Source organism: Cryptotermes secundus, unplaced genomic scaffold, assembly GCF_002891405.2.
Source record: "Cryptotermes secundus unplaced genomic scaffold, Csec_1.0 scaffold2114, whole genome shotgun sequence".
Lineage (NCBI taxonomy): Eukaryota > Metazoa > Arthropoda > Insecta > Blattodea > Kalotermitidae > Cryptotermes > Cryptotermes secundus.
Genome location: NW_019735596.1, coordinates 52,130 through 72,156, shown reverse-complemented (window position 1 = coordinate 72,156; position 20,027 = coordinate 52,130). Strand labels below are relative to the sequence as shown.

Here is a 20,027-nt window from a genome sequence, read left to right as displayed (position 1 = left end):
TGGCAACGGATTTATAACAGTGTCACTGCCACTTCAAATAACACATGAAGTCTTTTTTCACCGACTAATTCCTTTCTTGCCATTATTATTCTGCAACTGCCAATTCAGAAGACTAGACTGAATTCATTTCCTCTGTTCCCAGGCTCATATCCTGGCAGGCTGGCGTCTCGAACCTCGACTAACTGCTCTCAACTGAACGCTTCTGTACAACCACTTCGTACGAACCACGCAGAAAAACAGGCTCCCTGTTTTGGAAAGACGTTTTCACAGCGCCGTTGCATAGCAACGGAATTTACTCGACTGTTACTTGCTCATTCGTTGCAGCGGGAATGTGTTTACCGAGTCGTTGCCTAGCAACTGACGTCTCCACTAATTTCACTATTCCAACTATCGGGCGTCATGTCACAATATTAAGGTGGATCTGAGTGAAACGGGATGAGTGCGTATGCACTGGATTGATCTGGCTCAGGATAGGGACCACTAGCGGACTCATGTACATGATTACGAACTTTCAGGCTAAATAAGATGCTGGAAAATTCTTGAGTAACTGTGCAAAAGGTAACTTCTCAAGAAGGATCCAAATCCATAGAGTTAGTTATGTGGTACAGATAGGGGCAGTTTCAACTTCATATGAGTGGTTGAAAAACCTGAAGGGACGATACCGTTCTGGTGACACGGGTGTTGATGGGCTGATGATACTGAAATTAGTCTTAAGTGAATCGGATATGAAGGAGTGGGCTCGAATTAAATGGCTCAGGACATGATTCAATGGGGGGCGTTTGTGAACCGTCGGGTTTCAACAAGCTGAGAACTTCGGGTCATCAAGGAAGACCCCGCACACCAAGGATTTCGTTAGTTAACACGCCTTGCTACATTAATTTTGCGAAACGGCAGTTCACCGGTGCCGTAGTAAATGCGGGCGGTTTATTCAATACGGCAAGCGTCCCAATTTCGTCTGCTTGCCGTGAGAATCCACAATCCAAAACTGATACTTCACTTTCTTTCACCGGTCCGATGAACCTTTGATCCTTTACAAGTTAAGCTCGATTCGTGCTCAATGAAACGGACAAATGACTCTGAAACGTAACAACATTTCCATTCATGCGATGTGCGTCTTTCATAATCTTATTGCCTTTATGTTGCCGGAGTACTGACGTTAGAATGTTCCAGTCATCACATATTAATTATCACTTAATATTAGTTTCTTGTTACTTCCTTGTATGAGTTGACCTGATTCACTGTTCAACGACACTGTATGACGTGCTGCTTCTATTCATCGTCGTCTATAAAACCTTGGGTACTGAAAATTGACCTACCTCATTCGACGCTACAAACCTCTGCATCTGAGACAGCTTCCATGAATAATCGAAGAATTAGCCAGTCAGTACAAGCAGAGACAAGTAGAGAGAATTTGTAGAAGTTGGTAATCTGTGAAACTGTTTAACTCATTACCAGGCGTCAATTCGCGTCAGTCAGAAGCGTCAGAAGCAGGTCTGCCCGCGAGCGAGGCAGGTATGGAGCCAGTTGGAGGACTGAATACGCGTGATGAAATTAGGGACACACAGGCTGTGTTAACGCACGTGCTTGCTTTCTGTGGACTTGTGTGAATTCGTATGTATCAAATGGGCTGCCAACAGACCCGACAGAGTACACAAGTTTGGAGAGAGCAATGGACTTAACCGGCGAGAAGATGCCTCAGCATCGTGTCGCCTGCAGACTAAAAAATATAATCATTTGTATATTCCCACAGCAACTCACAATTCTGAGTGCCTACAGTTCACAGATGTATACACACACACACACACACACACACACAAAAGATGACTTCTCAGGCGATCAACAATGTAGGTTTGGTGTTCGGCGTTTGAAAGACTCCCGCTACCTCAATCAACAGGGATATGGATACAAATAGTCGTTTAAACTGGGAACGCCATCTCCAAATTAACATGGTTCATCAACCATGAAAACTTCGCTGTATAACGTTGCAGTGAAAACTTATAATTATATACGCAAATATATAGTTTTAAATACGAATGAAAAAACTTTATTTTTTTAACTTTAAAATACGGCGGGATTAGGGCGAGAAAACTCAGGGGTACAGCAACTGAAATTTAACGCTCTCACAAAGAGACCACGGAATGTTAACACGAAGAAAATCGCCACGAAATGGGAAGCGAGAAAACTCGTCACTGTCACCGCTCATAAGAGTGTCTTTTCTAAAGAAACTGGAAGAACCCAACCCTTTTAACTTATCGCAGGCAAAAAAATAGCTATGTTCCCACCTATCCTGTTCAATTAACGCACGTACACAATTCCAAATTCAAGTGAAGAGGGTGATTTTAAACGAGATAACTCGTTCTTAGCGTTCAGAGCAAATCCGGACGTTCCCAGGGATCTCGCCCGCTACAAAGAAGAGCACTAACCATTACACCAGGATGTTGAATCTTTATGGCAAAGAAAACTAATACGTATACCTATGGGCGTATTATACAGTGTCCACTTACTCTGCGGCGTGGATTCTGTGGAGCGGCCGGGCTTGCCGTACAGTGGCGACATCATCCCCGAGACGTCACACACAGCCCGAAAGATAGACTGTGTACCTTTGTCCTGTTTCTCGCCATCAAGCTCTAAACGTTTCAAAACCGCCCTACTAATCGGTCATCAGACTTCTACCAGCTTCTGAAGAAAAATATTTAAGCTTGTGATAATCAAAGTCTGCGATATCGAATGAAATTCACACAAGACACCACAACTTTCATAACAAGTTCAAACTGCAGAGTTCTTCCACGAAGCAACTGTTGGCAGACTATGCAGTGAAGTACCATTCAGGATTTTATTTTCTTTTTTGTAAATTTTTCGCCTAATTGTATCCAACAAACCTTTTACGTTTCCAAGCATACTTGGACCTCTCTCTACGGTAATCACCATTCAGTTTTGTTCAGGGCCGCTCAAGCTTCTCCATGGTTTCACACACACACACACACACACACACACACACTTAAAACCAAATCTTTCTCTGGCGTAATGTCATGCAAACATTTAGGACCCGCTAGCTACTCGACCGCCTAATAAATACCTGTAATGACTCAGTGATGATTAATAACCAAGAAATAGTGCTTGTGTCAGTACTCTAATCCAGTGTGATGAGCCAAATATTTCAAATTCTTTTGTTTTCCTTCTGGGTTGATAAAGTAACTCCTACAACTCGTTGCGTCTTTGGTTCTTTATAAAAAATCTCTTCCACTATGTGTTGCAAACATTATCGTACAAATTCCCTATGGAGAAAATGTTTGTCCTCTTCAGACAACACAATAACTTATCCGCAATTCAGAGGAACTACCACTGGATTGTTTCTGAAGACATTCTGTTGTGACTCAAGCCTTCTTTTTCAAAGCCGCCACTTTTCACTTCACAGAACACCGACACAGTTCTGTACTTTTCTGCGTGCTTTGAATTGTAATGCACAAAAATGTTGTACGAGTAATATTACACTATAAATTAAACACATTTTCTGTCCATTTGTTTTGAAAAATTATACTAGGGCTATCCGGAAAATAACTTCCGTTTATTTGGGGGCAACTAACGTAAAAGCGAGGGCGAGCTTGCGCATGCGAGGTAGTCACATGACTCATTTCCTTGTAAACCATTACATAACCGGTCACCTAGTATTTGTTCTTGTCGCTTCAGGGTGAGTTATGATGCGTCCTGCGACTGATAATCTCGCCAGCTGTGAAATTCACGCTACTATCCGCTTTCTTTACACTAAAAACACGAGTGCTGCGGAAATCCATCCTGAATTATGTGCGGTTTAGGGCCAAAATATGAGTGAAGGAATTTTAATGCAATAGTGCAGAATGTTCAAAGTTGGGAAAACAAAGGTTTACGATGAAGAGCGAAGTCGTCGAACATCTGTAGTGATAAATGATATAAACTCCGTCCCAAGTGCAAATAATATATTATATGTCCTTGAACTTGCTCTCCTTTACACCACATGTTTCGGCCTGTAGTGAGTGATAATCTTGATCAAACGGTTTACCAAAAATATTTATGAAAGACAGCGATTCACAATTTCAGAACTTTCGTGTAAATTTCCATAAATTTCACGCGAGTTTATCACAGTTAGGATATGTTATCAAAAGTTTTGCACAAGATGGGTTCCGCAAATGATCACGGGTGATTATAAAATGCAGAGAATTCCTTAGGTTTTGATTTTTTACAGCTACCACAAAGATGCCGACGAATTTCTCAATCACATCGTACGAGTAATAGGTGATGAAACTTGAGGTTCATTTGTGAATGTTTAACCAAAGAGCAGTCAAAGCTGTGGATGCACACATATTTAACAAACAAGCCGAAAAAGTTTGAACAAACGTCTGCTGGAAAGCTGATGGAACCTGTTTTCTGGGACAGGATAGAAGTGCTGATGGCGGAATTCATTAAACAAGGGACCACAAAAACGTCAGAAGTGTATTTCGGAACATTAAAAAAAGCTGCAGAGGGTCATTCAGAACAAAAGGTATGCAATGCTGACATACAGTGTAGTGCTTTTCCATGACAACGCGTGTCTGCATACAGCTCCTAGCACTCGATCATTGCTGAGCATTTCAACTGGGAATTGTTTGACCACCCTCCTTACAACCCTGATCTCGCTCAGAGCGACTACTACCTGAAGTGCTGGTTGCGATCACAGCGCTTCAACAATAATGTGGGGTTAATGGAAAGTGTCATAATGTGGCTTAGCTCACAGGCGGCGGACTTCTTTGTCACAGATATACACAAACGTATTCCCCGATACGACAGTTCCTAAATTCCGTCGGTAACTATGTTGAGAAATAGCTTAAGTATGTAAGTATTTTTTTCGAAAATAATAATTTGTTCTCATTTCATATTTCGCTAACAACTCACCGGAAGTTGTTTTCCGATTAGCTCTCGTATATTCAGGTTTCACTTGATGTTTTCTTGATAATGATATTTCTGTTTAATTTTACCCAGTTTTGTTTAATTATAGACAACACAAAGCAACCAATACTATAAAAGCAAAGTAAGTTATGTTCAGTCGCGTGAACAGTGCACATTGAAAAAATCTTGACAACTGCTACAGTCGCCATGAAATGTTATGACAGATAAATATCTCGTTGATTTGTGCTCACCGATGCTTGAAAATGCAATACAACTCAAATTTCGAAATAATGGCGAGTTTGCACGCGTTCTGGTCGACACTTCAAAGACTAGTGTGAACGCTAAATGATGCAATTCTGTTGGAAACTGATAAGTGGATTCTCCCTCCCCAAAGGGTTAAAATAATTACTGCTATCAGCTGGCTGTTACGAACAGTTATACAGTCCTTTGAGGTAACTGACCGCTGTGTTACTGAAACACTGAAGGGTCTTAGTCACTTGTTTTAATAAGTATTGTTGACACCATAGTCCTACCAAGTAATAAACTTACTGTTCAACAAAATGAAATCGACTGAAACCACAAAATTAAAGAAAAAATGTGATACGAACTGCGGGACCTGGGGCGTTCACCCGATTTGCCGTATCCTAGTATCAGTCCTTGTTGCAAGTTACATCACGATACGTTAAGAGGGTCACATACAGCGATGCCATGGGCCGCAGGTTGAGCACTCCTGATGCAAACTTTCTCGGACATAACATCCGCCATTACGGCATGGACGACTGCTTGCGTTTGTTATGATGGCACACCTGGTGAGTTCTGATAATTAACAATGATGTAACTCGGCTTTCTTTTTTGCTGAGCGAGAATCGAGTTCAATCACTGTTTCTAGTCCTTACTATTGTAGGTCGCGCGATAAGTCAAGCCCTCATCGCAGCAGACAGAATGTGGTTTCTCATTTGTTTCCGCCATATCTGCTGCCAGGCGCTCCATTCTGCAGTAATCTTCCTTCTTAGTAGAATATCCAGCCATCGGCCAATTACAGTGGCAGCGGTCTACGGCATGAACCGTTTTTGCCGGCTCTAACACTGAGATCGTGGGTTCGGATCCCACTCGAGGCATGGATGCCTGTGTGCGTTTACTCTGTGTTTGTGTTGTTCTGTGTGTAGGTAGTGACCTTGCGACGGGCTGATCCCCCGTCCAAGGAGTCCGGCCGACTGCGTATGGATTAAGAAACTGAATAAGCGGCCAAGGCCCACAAGGGCTGTAGACAGACAGACAGACAGACAGACAGATAGATAGATAGATAGATAGATAGATAGATAGATAGATAGATAGATAGATAGATAGAGCTATTGACGGAAATTAACATGTCCCAACAAGAAATTAGAATGCCTACAATTCCTCACACGCTCTACATGAAGGCCAGCGGCATCCGTTTGAACATGAATAACTGTAGAATAAAGTGGTCATTCTGCAGCTGGTATGTAGTTTTAAGCTTTTCCCAGCTATGAACAAGGCTTTTGGCACAGAAAAACAGGCCGTTTGTGCTCTAAAGATTTTCGATATTCCACCGCAGCTGTGGAAATATATGTTAATGCCGTGTCTCGACACTAGGTAACTAACTGTGATTTCCACCAATAACAATAGGAAGATACGTGTATTACGTAAATATTCCAATTCGTTAGTTGTGTTATTGCTTCTAAATTTTCAATCCGTGAATGGTAGCTTCTAATGTTCTTATATAAATAGGGCAAATTAGTTTATTTCAAGCAAAATTATTGAGAAGTGTGAGTACATTAAATGTGTCTTTCCACTCGCTCCGACGCCTAAGCCTATGTACACGTATATGATGTCAATGTTCACCATTACTAGCCTTCAAAATCTACCTGAAAAATATGGTTTTGGCCTGCTTAGTATTCAGGCCCATTGATATACACGCAGGCCAATCTAAAGGGACCCCATACACATACGCGTCTGGCTCGCGAGTCCGACTCGGTTCGGGTTCCAATGAGCCAAACTCGTCCGTGTGTGGGTCGCAAAGTTGGGAGTCAGCTCATGCGTTTGTGGTGAAATTAATCCGAGCCCGGCTCCCGAGCCAGACTCGTACGTCTACGGGCCCCTTAAAAGCACAGTCACGTGTTTAAGCAAAATTACAGACAATTCTTCATTTTTCACCTACCGGCGCATTTAATTTCATGTATATAATTTGATGAATCTAGAATGAGATAGACAAAAGAACTTGCCCTTACCCACGCTAATGAAAGGCGCGCGAAAAAGAAAAACTGCGTGTTACAAATGCTGCTGTGGGGACGTTTCATTAGAAAGTCTCTGGTGCTCGCGAATTCCCACGTGCCTCAATGTTACAACTTCCGGCAGGAACACCTTCCAGGAATACGCTAACAGAACGCAAGCAGGTGATTCAAACGTTAATCTTAACCTGCTTCACATATTATAAATGAAAGCTAGACACATACAAATTGCTCTCGTTACAGCTGTTCTCCCAACCAGGCCTGTTACACTATGAAACTTCAGGAATTGTACGTTTACTGGCTGCATTTTAGACAACATTTTGTTACACAAAGGTGCTTGATGGTGGAACAAGAAGAGATGGAAATTTCTGGACAAAGTTTCCTTATAAAAAGACAAGTTAGATTAAATAAGTCTTGCAGATAATGCAGTTAATTTTTGAATATGTGAAATAAAATGTATATCTTAATATGTTCTTCAAAACAATCCCTGAAATTAAATCCATACTCCTTCATCCATTTATACAGACTCGTAACATAAGCCCATAAATTAGAGTTAACACGTTGTCTTCGGATGACCTAGGAAGCAAAGAACTCCGTCATCCGAAAACATGACAGTTCTCCCCACGCTAGCCATGTTACTCCTTACTCTTACTCATAGAGCTGAGCCTTTATTGAGGAACCGCCAATTCTGCAGCTACTCAAGAATTTCCCAGCATTTTATGGAACCCGAAGGTTCATTACCGTGTTCACAAGAGTCCTCCAGTGGTTCCTATCATGAGCCAGCTTAATCCAATCCACCATCCTATCTCTCCAAGATCTATTTTAATATTGCCCACCCACCTATGCCTTCGTCTTCCCAGTGGACCCCTTCCTTCTGGCTTTCCCGCCAATGTCCTATATGCATTCCTCTTCCCCCATATTCGTGCTACATTCCCTGCCCACCGCATCCTCCTTGACTTGATCATTCTAATTATACTTAGAGACATGTTACTCCTTAGGGCCTCGCATTGTATACCTTCCAGTGGGCCAATTGTGACTCATAATGACTTTTATCGCGTCGAGTTCACGGACGGACGGGCTATAAATGTCTTTTCGAGAATCTGTGAGTATGTCCGAGTGATTTTATATTACTTTGTCGGAAAATGAAACAAAACGGACAGGAAGTGACAGGCGTGGCAATATGACTGCCGGCTACCGGAACGAGGTCGTCCGGTTTACACACGCCGCGGCCGTAATGATCGTTACTGTACCTGAGGTAGCCACAAGTAGGTTGAGGAAGATATGGAGGTCAGTCTTAGCCATTTCAGACCAGTCTGCTTAATAACAAAGTCTTAACGTAAAATTCACTTAATTTATGTCCTGAGAGGTCACCGCAACGCCACAATTTACAAATTTATCGTGGCAATATTGTTAACTTCTACGGTGCAAGTCACATTCAGAGAGTTGGAACATGGTTTCTTATTCAGAGGCAGGGGTTCAATACCATGGCAGTTCAGTAAAATTTGTGCAGACATTTGGAACTGGGACTCTGCGTGATGGTGAAGCCACAGCGCTCTATACTCCATTTGGAGGTACCCCGTTCGAATCTCGGTTAGACTATCAGATATCCTGAATGACGTTCTTTGGACTTTCTTCATATGAATATCGGGCGAGTACCCGGAAATGGCCGCCTCTTTCCAAACCCTTCCCTTTTTACTAAAGATTCCTCTTATTTCGTACGCGACGCTCAGTAGCGTGATCTTAACAAGCCATGTTGCAGCATACAACATTCATCTGGAGGGACTGAAGAAACTCACAGAAATCTCAATCTCGATACGAGGTCTCCAGGTGATATTCGGACCAGGGATCTCTGCAATACGTACAATACATGAACCTTAACCACTACACCACGATTTCTGGTGAATGTGAAGTTGGTGTCACTGGGCCGACGTCAGTCACTTTCTGTTCAGCAAAGTAAATTCTGCTTTATTCTCCACTTCCGTTCCTCATCAGTATTCGCAGTTTCACATTTGCGTAATTCATCCATATTTCTCTCCCTCGGCCAACTGTTGCCACGGCCGGAAGACAGAAGGGTGACTGACTGGTCACTCCCTGCTGTTGCCAACAGAGGTATTGTGACGGGATGCTCAAAGCTTCAAGATATGGAACCAGAAACCCCGTGTAACGCGGTCAACAACAGAACTTCGGTTACATAGTAGCGAAGTTCTCAATAATCACAACATAAGAACTATTGAAGATGTCTCCTGGGCAACGGATACAGAAACGGGCAGTTATATTAGAGACGCAAAAAGAGTACCCTTCAAGGAGGTGCTCTCCATACGGTTAGACCGAAACCTACTTCAGAGAGAGAACCGACCAAAAGAAGATAGAATACGACAGACCAGTACAGAAGGATAAAGAAGAGAAGACTAGAGAGTAGACACCAGTGCAAGATACAGATAACAGTGAGAGATTCGTTATCCAGAAGGAGTCAAATGTGTGAAATACTGTAATCAAGTGAAATTGTGATAGAGACGCATAAAATATCCAATTAATCAAATCTAGAACTCACAATATCAGTCACACGTGCCCCTACTACACGCGAAAGTATTTTTAGCCGAGTTCGCAACCCTGTGGAGCGCCAATTAAATTCGATGATCCGTACGTTCATACGTATGCACGAAACAGAACAGCCGAATGGATTTTCGTGAAATCTGATTTTGGATGTTCTGCTTACATCTGCAGTCACATCACAATTTCGATTGAACTCAGACAAAAATAATGAGCATTTTATATGAAGACCCACCCATCTCGAGTTTGCAGCAAAAAATGCAGAAAAAAATGAAACATATTTTACACCCAATACACTTTTTCCGCAATAATTTCGCGATAATTTTCCCTTTGACGACGTAACAAATTTAATACCAACATTAATGTGACAACAGGGGTAATTCAAACAAAACTGACGCTATACGTAATTTCCCAGTTTGTAAGTTCAACACTTCAATGCTTCACTTATGCCGCCGAAATCTTTTATTCGAGATCATAACAGGTGAATCAACATGAAACAAATGTTTCAATTATGTCAGAAATCAATAAAAGACCTCGAGTGTGATTCGGCTGTGCTGAAATCAGATTAGTTCTATCCGTATATTGTATACGACTCTGAAGGACGTGCGAAACAAGTTACATGTACAAGTACCCTAGTTAAGTACAAGTTCGAGAAATGCGATTTCATTTTAATGCAATTAACTAATTTGACCTGTTTAAATTAATAGCGCTCGATTTAACGCGAATTGTTTGGTGACCAATCGAGACAAGCGGGGATTATTGTGGGTAAATCACGGTGTGGGTTTGCGTTGGAGGGATGTGAGGGGAGAATTATATTCGATTTGTGTTACTTCACCCTCCGCGATAGCTATCTCATAAATCGAGGAATATCTTCGTGTATTTAATCCTATTTTAGTATGTGTAATAACAGTGAACGCCGATCCCAGTGGCCGCGCGGTCTAAGGCTTAAACTGTCTTCGATCGCTCGAACGCTGGGATTGTGGATTCGAATCCCATTCAAGGCATGGATGTCTCTGTGTGAGTTTATTCTGTTTATGTTATCCTGTGTGTAGGTAGCGGCTTTGCGAGGGGCTCATCACTCGTCCAAGGAGTCCCACCGACTTTGTAAAAAAGATTACGGAACTGAGGCAGAGGCCTGGGCCCAACAAAGGGCAGTAGAATCATTGATGAATGGATGAATGGATGGATGGATGAATGAATGAATGAATGAATAACAATGAACGCTGAGGCCTTAATGTTGATTGAAATAAGAGGTAAATGACATCTAAGTGCAATTTCTTTATGTTGATCATATGTTGCTAGAAACTCCAACATGTTTCAGTCATACGAGACCGTCTTCATAGGGTGTACCATTATTAAAGGAAAGGTAACTACTTATATACATAAAAATAAAAGCTTAAAAATATCATAGTCATAAATTTCTTATAAAAGGTTAAAAATTATGTCAAAACGAATTAATATAGGCTGCAGTTGGTGTCATTTCGTTGATTTTAGTGTGCAGTGTCATATACGTATTATGTCGTCTCATATTCATTGTTCAGCTGTCCATAAGATGCAGCTCTGGGGTTTAGTTGTGGTTCTTGGTACGTGAATTACTGCGTTCAATACTTCAGCACTTTATCTACCAAGAGCCACAGTGAAACCGCATAGTTCCACCTCAGTGACACCTAGAAGAAAAAGCATGAGACAGCAACATATAAGGCATGACACACCAAAATCAAGGAAATTACATAAAACAGGTCCTGCATAAGTTCATTTTAATAAAACATTATCAGTTTCTAACCTTGCACAAGAAGTGAGTGGCTAAAATATTTCAAATACTTTATTTTTATTTACATAAATTGTGAAATTCCCTTTAATATGGCAAGCTCCCTGAAGATGGTATTGTGTGTCTGAAAGATCTGGAAGTTATAACATCATCCTACCAACAGAAGGAAATAAACTAGATATACTTAGACGGTAATTTAGCTCTCGCTTTAATACAGACGGTATATCTGAGAAATGAATCCAATCAAAATAAATTATTGATTTTTCCTTAGTGACTTCTCACACATTTGCTAAAGAATCAACTAAGAGTGAATAATTAATGTGAATTTAATGTTCGTTCATGGTAAGGAAAGAGCTGATAGTAGCTTCAGTTTTTCAGTTTACCTAAAACGAGGCAAGTCTGGAGTTACAGAATATCAGTTGCCTTTCTCACATTAGCTGCATCTTCTGTTTTTATAAGTAATTTCAGGAGCACGGATGTTAGCATGACGTTTACAATTTACCTGCGGTACTCGCCGTTTTGTGTGCACTGTACACATTTACAGTATTGTTTCCTTTCCGTTTCTCCCAAGCGCGGTGACCTCGTGGCATATTTTTAAAACGGAAAGTCAATCTCTTGTAACAATAGAAACAAGAAGAATGGGCCACATACCCTGGAGAGGAAGTGGCATACTAGAGAGATATATTTCATTTATGCTGGCTGGGCATATGCAGTAAGTTCCAAACGGAGTTGACATTATGTAAATGACAGGGTGATCATAGAAGTTTAACAGCCCTTTCGTTGGATCACACTTATTGGTAGGCTGTTAGTAAATTAGTCATGTTCTATAAATCAACGAGTTTCAAGCAAATATCGCGTAAGACATTGTTTGTAGTGTATCTTACAGATACTTTCAAATTTCCCTCACTCAGGTAGGCTAAATACATAGCGAGATACGCACTAAAATATATGACTTAATTAAATTGAACGAATAATGCACGTGCTGTTCGTAATGATATACTAAGTGCAACATATTACATTTATCAAGTGTAATGAAAATCTGCTGAAGGACCCACAATATAAATCCCCTATGTGCAAGTTCAGTTCGACCCTTAAGTAAAATGTGTCTTAAGTTACTTAAAGTTAATGCTATTCAGACAGAAAATTTCTTATAATACAACTGATGTAAATCAAGTCTAATGAAAATAAAAAATTCATGGGTTTTCAAGGAGATGAAGACTTGTGCTCTACTGTGACATTCTAAAACATGCATCTTTAAAAGAAAACATGATTTCTACATATCTCACATACTTGTATTTCTTGGTCATATTTTATCGTACCTGACGAATGGCTAAAAACACTGTCAATAACAATTTCATAAAAGACTGTTTTAAATATATTGATAGGCCTCTGCGCAAATGCCTTTTAAATGAAAGATACAACTTAGGGCCCAATCTAGACTAATACATTAAAGAACTAAAACAGAAAGAGGACCAGTAATATTGTATTAAAATGTGGATTTAGGCAAGGAGGATCGCGTATATTGTGATTGTATTAATAGTCACTGAAATAAGGAAGAAAATTTAATTTCGAAATATATACAGTTTACTAGTCATGAAAGCAGGCGTTGATTTATGAACGAAGAATTCGAAATGATTTGGGCGGAAGCGGTCGTACTTTAATCGAGAATACCAGCCCGGAATTTACGTAAGAGACTGAAGTAAAACCAAGAAAAATCTCAATCAGGACATCCAATGTCCCAGCACGAACCGAACACCTCACAGATGCAAGTCCAGAATGTTACCGTCATACCAATCCGCTCCGCCGATGGAGAAAATTCGATGCAACCTGCTTAAACGGAAGTAGTCTTACTTCATCAAGATACATTTTAATATAATAGGTAAATCAACTGCTACAGAAATTGTAATAAATCAAAGATTCAGACAAGTTTGTAATCTGTAGCCGATAATCTTCAACCTAGACAGTATAGAGATGAGGAGATTAAAATATGGAAAATTAATTTAAAGACAGCCATACAGAAATATTTTAATGACATTTTGAGATGACCGAATTTTAATTTCGCAGGCAGGTGACAAACTGCAGCTGCACCAAACCTGTGAAATACAGTATAAAAGCAATAAAACCAAAGTTACAGATTTCCATGGATGATTTGCGGTCAGACAAAAAAAAAGTATGTAAAATCAATGTGCTGGAACAGGTGACTCATTTTAACATTTTAATTGCGTGGCTTGTCATACCTGTTTCAGGAAAAAATTATCTTAATGGAAAATAATCGCCATTCGATACAATATTTGGTAATATTCAAAGAACATTTGATAACATGTCAAGAAAGGAGACACGACTCAGGATAAAAACAAATTGCAATACCAATCTCTTAACTTACGGGAGTGAGACATGGATATTGATAGATCATGTTTCTGGTATGAATGTCAGATTCTAGGGTGCCAAAACAAATGTACTAGCATCCAGCAACTGACAGAAGAGACTTGCAACGCCTTCGAATGTGATGGTCAAACTAGTTAAGACCGGAAAAAGCCAAGAGGTTCAATCCTTGATTGTTGGTACTACCTTCTGGGTCCTGACACCGTACGGTCTGGTAAGGTACAACAATATTCCTCTGGGTTAGGGCACCATATATTCTGGCAGATGGGCAGCAAGTTTCGGAGGAATCATACCGTTTCCATCTCCATGCAGACGCGAAGTACGAGTACATCTGACAACAGGTTGTCGTTACTAGCAGAGCCTCACCGCCGGCAGGCACGCCGGATGGCGCAAAGGTCACAGCTGTGTAGCTGACCTAGAAAAGCAAATACCTGTCCTACACATCCGGAATGTGCTCATTTGTTATGTTTCCGCAGTCCTCCACCTGACAGCAGCGTCCGGCATGCAGTGCTTCTTAAAAGCAATACACAAGTTCAACATTTTCACATGCCTGTGCACTTAAAACACGGCTTCGATTTACCCAAAAGTGGTGCGTCGTACAGACATGCAACGCTGATTCCATTCATAGAGAGGCCTATACAATGTTCATTTGAAAGAATTGTCCATCTACTGATGATTCAAAGAATAGTAGGAATGTTTCTTTACTCTATCCGGCACGCGTTGCGCGAACCTGCAATAAATGTTCAACAAGACCAATAAGGTGCGCAAAATAGCGAAGAACACTCGGCCGAAAGAGTAAATGTGTTGAAAACGTAATATTAGTACCATGCGCCTCAAGCATTAAGAAGAATGCCGGGGAGAAAAAACCTGCACAAAGGGGCAAGGCAACCCGGCACTCCCCCATCTCGCACATTTCGTAAAAGAAAAACAGAGTTAAAGAACTGCTGGGATGCTCTGTAAGTACATAAGAAAGGGTCCTTGCCCATCCGTCATCCCTCTTCGCCAAGTCACATGCCGAGCTTTCCAAGAATAACCTGAAGCAGGAAGTCGAGGGGAGTAGGTCTAGATGAGTTTTGGGGGCTGACACAGCTGCAGACAGACCTTCCATTCAAATACAGAAAGTAACTAAAAGCCGCAGACGAAATTAGGGCAGGAGTTCTACACACCAAAACAAGGAAAATGTCCATAGCAACATGTCAGGAAATATATAACTTGCTGAGTTATAGCTGAAAGAATACTGTGTAGACACCAGCAGCAGTTCAGCATCAATGTGTGGGCAGGGATTGCTGGTAATTGACAGGCCCGCATGTTTTGCCACATTGGCTTACAGGCAACCACTACCAGTTTCCTCTTACATGATCTGCCAAAGCTGCTAGAAGATGAGTCACAGACAGAGCACGAATGTGGTACCTGCATGATGGTGCTCCGGCACATTTTAGCCGTGCTCTGCGAGATGTTAACACCTATCATAGGTAAAGGAGGACCCACTGCATGGTCTTCATGTTCGTCAGGTTTGAATCCTCTGGATTTTTACCTGTGGGGACACCTAAGAACCCTTGTGTATGCAGCTCCTGTTGATAACCATCGCATTGGGTATGCCTGTCAGATTATACGCAACTACTCCGGCATCTTTGATCCCATGCGGTGGTCCATGATGAGACGTGTCGAGGCTTGAATTAAAACTCACTGAGGACATTTTGAGCACTTATTATAAATGTACTCTTTCAGCTATAACTCACAAATTAAGTGTTTCGGACACATTTCGGTATGGACATTTTCCTTTCTTTTGGTATGTGGAACTCGTGCCCAACGTATGTCCGCAACTTTCAGATACACGCTGTATATTTTATAACTGCAAGCCTTCGATCACAAAGTTACAACATCCGCCTGAGGATCGTTTTGTTAGTACAGCCCGAAACAAAAACTGTATGTAATGAGCATATACAGGCCTATTTTTATTTTTATTTCAAATTATTCGACATGTCTGTGGCAGTAAAGTAAAAGTAAAGGTATCCCTGTAATAGGCCGTGGAGGCCCATAGGGTTGTAAGAAGTTGAGGCTTCCACATTTTCTCTAGACAATAGACTCACAGATGGAGGTGAGGTTGTCAGCCCTACGCGCCGGCCGCCCTTTACCCTAGAAATATTCCTGCTACTCATTTACGTTGGAGGTTAAGTCGATTCTAGGGCCATAGTGCGGCTGGAAGGATTAGGTCAAATGAAAAAAATCCACCTCATCGGGTCTGTCGCAGTACAGGTCTATTTACGAAAGTTATAGCAGAATACTGCTCGCGGCTGATGATGATGATGACAGTAATCGCTCAGTTTCGATGAAATGTTAAATTCTGGGGACTTAGACCATGAATTTCCTATTATTCCCGATGAAGTTTCTTTTTACGGCTCTTATTTAATGGCGCTGACAATATCGAGACTGCATGGCTTCGATATTCACACTCGACTTTTCTTAAGTGCTCATCTGAAAGCTAAATGGGGCCCACTCCATATCCGAATTAATGCGTGTCCAAAAATTAGAGAACACAGACCAAAGTTTATGATATAGTGTCCGAGTTTGTAACTTATGTTTATGTGCCTGTAGGGAAAAGAATACCGGGATAGTGGCTTGCCTTGAAACAGAACACTGCCGCCTCCTTCCAGTCCTGCCCACACACCATTCTGATTATTCTACCATCTCATTCAACGCTATATACACGTAACTATACAACTCGAACAGTGCGAGACTCGAATTAGTCATCAGACAGCAGTAAAACTTCTAGCCGTGGGTGGTCGCGTCGCTTCATTTCAGCCCCTGTACCTGTTTTTCCGGCGTCATTAACCCGTCCGCCGTCTGTCTATTGATATATTAATACCGGGCAGCAAATTCATCGTTTGGAATATTACACTGTGTTGTATTATATATTAAACTAAAACATACTGTGACATGACGCTTGAAAGCCGGAACAGTCCATTGACAGACAGCGATTCGTAAATCAGAACGACGTCAGTCACAGTAGAAGACGCTTGCAGTCCAGTAAGGAATGGAGCGAGTCCATTGATTGCAAGCTGTTATTTTTTCTTTGGCGCTACAGCCCAAATTTGGGCCTTGGCCTACCTCCATGGAACTCTCCATTTCACTTCGGTTTACTAGATCTTAAGGGGCTCATACACATACGAGTCTGGCTCGCGTGTCCGACTCGGCTCGGGTTCCAATGAGCCTAACTCGGCCGTGTGTGGGTCGCAAAGTTGGGCGTCAGCTCATGCGTTTGTGGTGAAATTAATCCGAGCCCGGATCGCGAGCCAGACTCGGCTCGGGTTCCAATGAGCCAAACTCGTCCGCGTGTGGATCGCTACGCTCATACGTGTGTGGTGAAATTAATTCGAGCCCGGCTCCTCACCNTTCACTTCGGTTTTTCTAGATCTTACACATTCGGTAGGACTCCTTGGGCGGGTGATCAGCTCTTCGCAAGGCCTCTATCTGTACACAAACACAGAAAAACGCACACACAAACACTGAACATCCATGCCCTGAATGGGATTCGAGCCCACGATCCTGGCTTCCGAGCGAGCGAAGACAGTGCCTTAGACCGATAGGCTACCGTGACCGGCGTGAGCTGTTATAACTGATTATAATTGTAATAGAATTGCCAATAAACCCAATCATCCAATCCAGAATCCGTTACATTCTTCACGCAAACCCCTCATACGTGACAATATTATAATATATTATGTTAATAGATATACTATTGAAACGTCCCTTGAAAATTCAAAGTGAAAACTTGACATTTCCCATCTCTAGCTGCGGCTTTCACAAATGACTCCCACATTAGTCCACTGTTATACAACTTCGGGGACACTTTGAAATCGCAACTTCNGGATATATATATATATATATATATATACTGTAAGTCAATTTTCGAGACTGCAATATCGACTATACATCGTGCCCTCATTGACGTTAAATACTGCCCTCTTCTGGTCCACACAGACACATAACGCATGTATATTACGCGAGTGCCTAGGCATATATATTTGCTCCGAACTAGAAAAATTAGGTAAATACAAGCAAACATATTTAGACACGCTAAATGCCGTAAAAATAGATTGGTAGAGTATTATTTGCACCGTAAAATGTGAAACACGATGCCGAGTCGAGATAATCAAATACCGGCGGTTTATGAGAACCACTGCTCTACATAACAAGTAACACATTAGCGACCCAGCACAGAGGACACAAAATCTGCGCCGAATCTTGAGCCAATTCTATGCATTTCCATGGACTTCCAAATAAGTGTCTGATTACCAGGAGTTCCCCAATAATAATTCTATTGCTCGGTCTACCTTGCCGCCCCCTTCACCTGCGCATTTGACATAGGGTGGATTTACGTAGTATTCGTTTATCGTTACGAATTACTGCCCGAAGCCAACTTCCTGAGACGGTCGCTCGCTTATAAAGCGGCGTAAAAATTATTCTGCTTTGACGCTACTGACAAATCACAGTTGTGTGCAACAGAGTCGATCCTTACTGTTGACTTCACTTTAATTACCTTTACATGTACAGTATTATTATACACTCACGAAAAGAGAAAGACATAAGAAAAACAGGGCATACGTAAAATAACCTCGTCACCAGCCAACCGGACCACTCCTAGGCCTCAAATTTTTGGCACACTTAGTGCTGCAGCTCACAGAAATCGGGGCCATGCCACCCGTGTAAACACTGACGAGCACGATGGATGTTCTCTGGAGAGATCTGGAGTTACAAAGCGGAGCGTTAACAGACCAGCCTCCCTTTCACCAAAGCTCCTTTTCTCGCCTCATCGAATTTCCCATTTCCATAAGGAAACAAAACATAAAGCTATCTCATGCGACAACGCGTCGTCACCTTTCACGTTCCATTGTCACCGACGTCACACCAACAGACAGCAGCCTAAAGATCTAACCCAACGAGGAGAGGTGACACACACACGGTCTCCCAGACATCCGATAACCGGTTGCACCGTATACAAAACGTGAATGCGTATGTCAATGAACTGCACTTAGAATACACACACACACACATGTTCCAAATGCGCTCCTTGCGAATTTGCTTTGCACTAGGCAAACATTTGTGTTCTTCTATTGTAGATACAAATGCCTTAATTCCTTCACTTCGTCTTGCATATCTTTTGCTGAGCTCTTTTGACAGAAATGAGAATTAAAAACTCTCCATTAATATGCAGCATATCGAAAAATGTTTCAAAATAGTGTAGTAGGTATATTTTAATGACACCTATGTAGCATGTCATGCCAAATTTAGCGGATAGTGGGTGTCGCGTGGTCAGCCCAACGAATACCCACTGCCGGTAATTCCGATATTCTAGACCGGAGCCGCTATTTTCTTGAAATAGCTCCTCAATTATCCTAACGAGGCTGAGTGGACCACCAGAAAATCTGGTAGCGCCGGGAAATGAACCCGGGACCTCTGGATCTGTAGCCAGGAAACTCTGACCACTAGACCACAGAGTTGGCACTACCTTCGCCGACAAGCGGCGGTCGCTCGGTCGGTATAGTTCGCTTGCGGACTAAAGCCATGGATTTTTTGTAGCATGTCATGTTCTATTTTTACACACGATGAACAGGTCAGAAAAGTTAAGTCAGTTTTGGACTTTGAATAAAATGCCAGTCAGTATGGACCGACATGAATCAGAATTGGATTCTCTTCACGGCATCTGTACCCGCCTGTACTAAATCTGATTGCAACGTGGTCAGTCGTTTCGAAGATGTGAAGAACTCAATTTATTCAGTCGTCTAAAGGCAGAAGAACGTGGCAATATACACACAAACCCCATAGCATTTAATAAAACAACCCGTTTATTGATTTACTCACCAAATTTGAGTTTCACCCTTCCTCCTCTTCTCGAGTACAGGAATAGGAACAATCTAAAACAGAAGATAATCAGAAATAATAACAGAAAAATGAAGAACGTGTTATTCGCCAAGTTTCAGTGCCGCTACTTATTCCACAAATCATTCTCGGTCGCCATGGCTACAGAATTCAGTATTTGTACTTAGACCCTACGCTAGGCCGCGCCATAGCTCAAGCGGTTAGCCGCTGGCTTCCTACTGCGGCGGCCCGGGTTCGAGCCCGGGTATGGTCAAGTGGGATTTGTGGTGGACAAAGTGGCGCTGGGCTAGGTTTTCTCC

At 41.8% G+C, this 20,027-nt stretch overlaps 1 protein-coding gene across 2 annotated transcripts in view; it reads right to left on the bottom strand.

Moving 5' to 3' along the window:
- The window catches only part of LOC111869714, an 87,971-nt gene that overhangs the window by 29,619 nt on the left and 38,325 nt on the right, over positions 1-20,027 (bottom strand). For both annotated transcript variants that reach the window (XM_023861430.2, XM_023861432.2), the window contains exon 2: positions 19,711-19,763. The gene's annotated coding sequence lies outside the window, so the exon portion shown is untranslated. The remainder of the gene's footprint in view (positions 1-19,710; positions 19,764-20,027) is intronic.